Raw genomic sequence first — 8,268 nt, forward strand, 5'->3', positions numbered from 1 at the left:
AAGACCAGACATTTCATCAATATGTTATATTGTTTTATTGTTTGATGCGTAATGTCCAACAGCAAATATTTCATATATGTTCAGGACGAGAAATTTTACAATTAATACAATTTATTAGGCCTTGAACATGAGGGCGTCACGGATAAGGTCGGGGAAATTTGGAGTGTCATATAAAAATGATTGCAATTGGATAGGGACATTTAGCCTTTCTTTACATACGGAACCCTCGAAGAGTTGGCCAAAGGTTCTTAACGTACAAAGAGCATACTCTCTCTCTCTGCAGGTTGCACCGGGTCCCCATTCAAAGAGGACGTGACTTCGTACTTGTATATCCCACACATCCTAACGGACGCCACGCATTGACAAGGAATTTTACGACAGTCTGAAAAAAAGGTCATCATTTTATTCACCAGTCACCCTTGATAAGATTTCTGGTGACCATGCAGAGGAAGATAGCATTGAACTTGGTCAAAGTGTGTTTTCACCGCCAAATACAGTGTAAACGTGACAAACGTCTAATATTGTCAACTAAGATCATACATTCGATAAATTTTACCTAGTAGTACATATAATTCAGATTTAAAATTCAATCTGGGGAAAAGTTTACATTGGCCCTTGTTCTATCTGACGTCCAGTGGCAAATATTAAGTGATTCAACAGATGAGGCAAATTAAAAAAATCATTACATTTGAATGATGCCTGTTCGACAGACGAATGTGGCTAAAATCCTGGATGGCACTTTGATCTTTGAGTACAGTTACTAATTCAACGAATCTCGAAGTACATGTAGTATGTCTGTTCATATGTTGCTATTAATATCCATATAGAATCATATTCAAAACAGTGTGGCTGTGGCAATTGATTGACGACCTAAATTATCCCATTGACTGGGACAGATTAGGTGAACGTTTGTCTGTAACGACCACTGCTCACTATGTACTTGTTAAAGATACTGAAACTGTGGGGTCACCAAAGGTTCTCAACACCTAAAAAAAGTGATTCGAAAAAACTAATCAGGAATAATACGATGTTTTGATTGATATCAATAATATAAATCAAAACATAAAGGTTATTCCTGATTAATTTTTCGAATTATTTTATTATTAAAGGCGTTAAGAACCTTTGGTGACCCCACAGTTTAAATTCTATAATAAGTAAGTAGTGAGCAGTGGTCGCTACAGACAAACGTTCACCTAATCTGTCCCAGTCAATGGGATAATTTAGGTTGTCAATCAATGGCCACAGCCACACTGTTTTGAATATGATTTTATATAATTGTATAAGAATCCTCGAGCTCGTTCTATTTTTTTTTATATTAATCCGAGAGATGGTAGACATTTCGTCCCCAAGGTTATCACCAGCCCAGTAGTCAGCACTTCGATCGATGTTGACATGATATGGGCATTTCAATAACATAATTGATAGGGGTGCCGCTGGGTTTCTGTTATCCCACCCTTTTCATATAATTTAGATTTCAAAAATATATACCTATTCATATATTGCATAGGTAAAAATGTTGCATTTTCCCATATTGTTTGGGTTTCGTTTGGTGTGTAATGTACCAGTAGAATATTAAAGTGCAAAATGAGAAAAAAATGGCTGATAAAACACAGCCAGGAACAGCAAGAAAGATGACAGACAAAGTTATGGGAACTTTATTGACCTTATATATTTCTGATAGTTTACCCGACCTATTTACATGTTTTAAAGCTAGAAAAGGTGACCTATTCCAGCGGTGCGTCCTATCACCTTGTAGATAGGAAGTGCCCCCCCCCCCCCCGGAAACAAAACTTTGAATGTTTCGAAAAACTAAGGATTTTTTTTTCCAGGCATAGATAACCTCAGCCGTATTTGGCACAACGTTTTGGAATTTTGGGTCCTCAATGCTCTTCAACATTGTACTTGTTTGGCGTTTATAACTATTTTGATCTGAGCTTCACATATGGTCACCGGTGAGTCTTTTGTAGACGAAACGTGCGTCTGGTGTACTTAAATACAACCTTGGTACGTTTGATAACTATTAACTCATCAGATGCATACAAATATAATTACATCTAACGAAAAACACATGGACGTGGTCAGGTACGTAATATACATCTCAACAACAAAAGGGACACCAAGTACATATCTAAGAGAACTTGCAGTTACTGACGGCTATTTCAAAGCCAAGAACAACTAGTATAAAAATAAAATAATGCATCTACCGACTAAAGCAAATATAGGTGTTGAGGTCTAAATGTTTGGGTAAAAAACCTTTCAAGTTGAATTTGGTTACAACTGCAAACATATACGTTAAGTTTTCGTTTAGCGATCTAGTCAATATAAGTAGATGTATATGTCTGGCTTTTACATTTAAAGCTCTTTTGTACAGTCTTGACTGTGTATCAGCTGTTTATTCATTATTGTTTCATAATCTTTTATTATATATACTAATAAATAAACGGAACTGAACATGTTCTGGACTACGTTAAACAATCATAATATATTATAATGAATGAAACATGTGTAACAAGCCAATACCTTTCAATACTATTTTCTGAAAATCAACTTTCTGAAATCTGATATTTATCGAAAGATGTTTTGACATTCTAAAAATAGACTCATAAATCTATGGGGTGCAAATTTACTAATAAATGTATGTTGTAAACTAAATATTTTAACACGTGCTGGTAGATAAAGAAAATAGATTTGATAACGTAATCAAAGTTGATAGATATTAAAGGATCGCTTTTAGTCAAGACCAAGTAATATTATTAAAACAGGTAAATTCTCTTCATGTTCATTTTATGTTTGTCCTTACATCACTTATTGGGATGGTTTTGCTTTAAGGAAGCAGTCATTTAACTTCAAAAGGGGGAGGGTTATGTTTAATTTTGTTTAGTTTTTTCGGCGCTATCAATCAAATTAATCTTTCAAAATTTAACACTAAAACATATGAGGAAAAATCTGGATTCAGAATATTTTTTTGGTAAAAATTCTGCGTTAATACCAGAATAATTTTTCTCATCAAATTGGGGGTCAGAATATTAAATTCTCATAAAACATTTTTTGTAAAAAGGATATTATATTATTCTTTCTGTATGTAATTATACGATTGAAATTATACACACGTCGTTCTTTTCTGAAGTAATTATAGAGTTTAACCGTATTATTTTCTACGTTTATTATTGAAACTTTGCACTCTTATTCTCTTTTCCTTGTTTTCTTTTCTCATGTTGCTCTTCATTATTTTTTGTGATTCTTCTTCTTCTATAAACTCCGTCCAGACCCTGATAGATATTAAAGGATACAGCGAGTTACATTTGTTGTGGAAGGAAATTTCCAGTGAAAATTTATAACTAGCTTGTTCTTTGAATTTATACATGTTACATAATATGTAAGTTAATACTTAACATAGTTTTCGACTATAATATGTTATCAGTAAAGTCAATGAACCAATTGAAAGCCAAGGATGCAAAAGAACAGAAACACGAGAATAGTTGTGTGAAAAAGAAAAATCATAAAAATATTAAAATCCGAGGAAAATTAAAAAAGGGAAGCTTACACAGATCAAACGAATGAACATCAAAATGTCATATATCTGACTTGATACAGACATTTCATATGTTGAAAATGGTGGATTAAACCTGGTTTTATGGCTAGATAAACTTCTTACTTGTATGACAGTCGCATACAATTCCATTAATTTCACAACAATGTGTGAACAAAACAAACTGACATGATAGGTAAATAAGTAAAAGCTAGAAGTACAGCACTTCAACAACATTGTGTTATTATCTTTTAAGATTAAAATCACTATAAAACAAACAAATCTGTTAACACACATTTTCAATAACACAATATCGGGCATGTATAAGTACGTGTACAGAGTCACATGCCAGGACAATAGTGGCCAAATTCAGATATAAAGGCCAACTTTGCACGAAGAAGCTGGAATCTTTATAAGCATGTTTAAAGGGAAATTCCGCGATTTTTTACTTATCATCTAATTATGTTCATCTTAACATAAAAAACACATTTGCAAAGTTTTAAATTTATATTCCTTCGAATAACGGAGAAAATCAAGTATTTGTAACTTTTTTGGTTGAATTCTTGAGTGGGTCGTGACGTATTAGCCCGATTTATTGAATTCTGGGAAAAAATAAAATCTGTTTAACTCTTATAGCTTATCGACAATATACGTAATTAAAAGCGCACAGCTGACGAATGGTCGAAGTTATTAACCACAATATAAGAATGAACGAAAATGAATATGCATATACCGTTTTGTATTGATTGAATTAAACTCCTATAAAATTATCTCTAGTAAATGTTTTTGAATAAATTTAATTAATTATTGTTGAGATTTTTTTCATAAAATATTTATTGAACATTTTTACTGATATTGAACTGAAAATATTTCAGTTCTATTTACCGTTATTGTTTTGATAATCATTTCAATGCAACTAATGTGTGAGCAGAGTGTGTATATTATTTTGTAAAGGTCACTGTATATTTCTCGGCTTGAGGTCAATTCGTTTACCTTGTAGCTATTTAGCCGCAGGTGTGAGTTCAAGCGTACACAGGTATAAATGTTGTTATTTGGAAAGGATAAACAGAACGGATTAGAAAGAGTATGCTGTCACGATGTTAATACACTAAGATTTAATACACGATGAGAATAAAGATACAATAATTAAATTGTGTAAATTAATTGAAAATAAAATTCAGATTCGTAATTCCGAAAGTGTATAAAAATAAAAGGAAACAATTTTTGATTACTTTCTTAGCGGCAATTGGCGTAAAGATTCAAATATGAAGCAAAAAATTGTAGTTTTAATCTTTTATAAAAACTAAATGCAATATTACCCAATTTGATATACCATTGTACATCTGTTTGATATCATTGACTTTACCGGAATTTCTTAACTTGTATTCAAATCTGGCTGTGTTTAAATGCTAATAAAACTATTGCAATTTTAAAGTTTTTAATTGACAAAAAAATACAACATACAACATGCATGATTTTTTTTTAGTTTCTTTTTAACATTTTATTCTTACATAATTAAATTCATTTGACAATCATTTACACGAACTTTTTGTGAAAAGAATATCAATTATCTAAGCTAAGGCATTATTTCTTTTGAGGATTTTTGAGGATTTTTTTAAAAATTATATGATAATATTTGTGCAATGTTGAACATGATAGCCGTCATTAATCCAAATAAGTAATACAGTAGTTGTAATACAAGTTATATTTTAGTCATGCATAACTGATATTGACGAATTTATAATAGTTCGTCCATACATCGTTGTTCTTGAAACAATCATTATTAGTATACATGTAAGTTTCCTGACGTATAAGAGCCATTGAGGATGAGCTCCAGAGAAATCAGACTAGTGGCGTTTCGTTCGTTTGTTTGTTGGGAAAGGAGAGGAAATGCAACCGCTTGTACAGATAAACGACAGAATTACCATACAAGCATTTATAGTCAACACAATCAGAAAGAGTTCCCATCGTTAGACGGGGAATATGAAGGCTTCCAAGAATGAACAAGTGACATGTCTAACTCTGAACAGTTAGAAAACAGACTATCGACATCGACCGCTTGTTCTTAATATTTGAAACTGTATGCATATATATACGTATACGTTTATGATATATATATTGATGAGTTCTTGCGTCTGACAAAAACTAAATTCCTTCATGGTTATATCTTGCCATACGTTTATATTGGTTTGTAAGGTGATTACTCACAATCGTTATTTGAAAATCCTGTTTGTGAGATGTAGATTCATTTCAATACAGAAATTTCGTCTATATATTTCACAAGTGTATAACACGGAGAAGCTCTGAAGGTCCATTACTCCCATTTTGTTTGGGTGTGAACCATCGATGTTTACAGCAATATCACAGAATAAGATGATGATGGTAGAAAGAACTATGGGCGTCATGTGGCAAATATTACATGCATATCGGACAATGAGTTGTCAATCTGTATGAAAAGATTTCCAATACAACCATATTATTGAGAAGGAATGTTTACATGCTATACTCTCGGACTAGTATTACAGGGTTCTTGTGGCGTTCACCTTAGACACACATCTTTTTAACGATGTTTTAAAAAAAAAGACAGAACCAATTTAATGTCATATTTCCCTATTTTTTTAAATATAACTAAAAGTCTTTTATCTGACAAGAATACCCCTATTTAACGAACAAGTAATTTATTCTTTTTTCTGTTATTGAATACCAAGAAAGAAAATAAATCCCGAAATTAATTTGAAACTTTGATACTCAAAAGTTTCCCAGCAAAATATTCACATTCCCTGGGGATAATTAGTGTTCGTCCAGTGGCATATATAACAATTGTGATGACGAATTACTTCCTTTGTTCGAGAACAATCTTATTGAAATATAAATCTGTGATTTTACTAGGTCCACAGCTTCAATGAACCAAAGCAAAAGTTATACATCGACCTGTATTTAAATCAAATTGGTTCTCTTCTTCTTCTGGTATACAATAGTCTATCGACATTCGATGATTACATACTGTTGGCATACGTGGACTAGTCTATTTACAACACTTTTACCCCTATTTATTCAAAATATATGTTTTTTTCTTATGTTCAATGTATACATGTATATATTTTAAATTGCGCTATAGTTCCGTATCTTTCTATCCAGTCGTATAAACGAATCGTCGGCAAGTGCGTACATTTTTTTAAATCAATATTTCTGGTCTGTTCCAATCTGTCCTTCACTATTGACAATGACTATATATTACATTTTCCCAAATTCACCCTTGGAAAAAATATTTAAATAGATTTTAATTTCATCAAATCTTATTTTTTGGGTATTATTTATATGTTTATGAATTATATTCTTTACACCAGAAATGTTATTTATAAACAAGCGTATGAGTTTAGTAATGACAAGTAAGACAGAGTTGTATATTATTCATCTGATAGTTCAAAATGGAAAGTTATAAGTTATAAGTTATCAGCCGTGTACACTGATCAATACCTGCAGAAGTGAAACGATGCATGAACTTGCAAGCCCGACAGGAAATCGCTTGAATACCTGGACGTGTCACCTCACACCCCTCACAATACCTTTGGAAGTAATACCTTTAGCCATGCTGGTGATCAGATGAGGGAAGATCAAAATATATTTGTTTATTACTTTAAAGAATTATGAACAAATTAGATTTTCGAAAACAATTTTCACGGAACACTTATTTATGATTTCAACTTTGACTTTTCACCTAATTCCAATATCAACAGTTTAAAAACAACAGACCATGGTAATTTAAAAAAAGTAAGAATATTTTTCGTATCAAGTTAGTTAGTCGGATAAAACAACCGTACGATTGACAAGATATCGACACGCAATTACGACTACATCGGTTACTGTAGTTTTGTTTCTTTGTGGTTTATAGACATATCGTTTTTATTAATCGGGAAAGAAGACAAAATGGCGGATCACAGAGAATTGATACTCTAAATTTAAAATCGATGGTGATCGCTTATCTAGCGGAATAAAACTTTAATATCTATGAATTTGAGCATTTTTATACAGAATAAACATAATATCAATTTTTGATTTTTTTGCAAAGTTTCCCTTTAATAGATATATAGCAACTACTTAGGTTTAACATTTATCACTTTATAAAGCAATTTGAATAGCTATAATTTCATTATAATCACTTTCAATTTTACCCAGAATTTCAGACATAAGTTATAAATTATGTAGGTAAAAAATGTTTGTGCTTTCGAAGGAACAACTCTTCATGCTCAGTCAGTATGCGTTTCCATATTCTGAACAAGGACACTACATAAACCATGTTGCAATAAATCAAACGCAAAAATAACCCCAGCCGCACACTACACTTTTTCAGACTTTTTGCGCTTGCTCTTTACCGTTTTCACAAATCTGCATTGTCATAGAGCATGCCGATTCCAACAAATTAGTATTTCGATTACATAAACAAATATATTACGGACTTAGACCTCTCTCACCGGTCATACTGGCCGCATAAAGGAACAACACAATTCATCACTTGTATTATTCATTCATAAATCTATGTTTACAATAGTAATCACTGACATCAATGATTATATTATAGGATAATAAAAGTTATCACTTGTTCTAAATTCAGAAATTAAAATTTACCCAAACAAATCTACTTTCATATTCACTTATCAGGGTTTGTTGTGAGATTGTGGTTTGGTCTCACTCTGCAACTAATATTAAATATGAATAAAGGTTAGTTCTTTAGAATATAT

This window comes from Mytilus galloprovincialis, chromosome 11 (genome assembly GCF_965363235.1).
Source record: "Mytilus galloprovincialis chromosome 11, xbMytGall1.hap1.1, whole genome shotgun sequence".
Taxonomy (NCBI): Eukaryota; Metazoa; Mollusca; class Bivalvia; order Mytilida; family Mytilidae; genus Mytilus; species Mytilus galloprovincialis.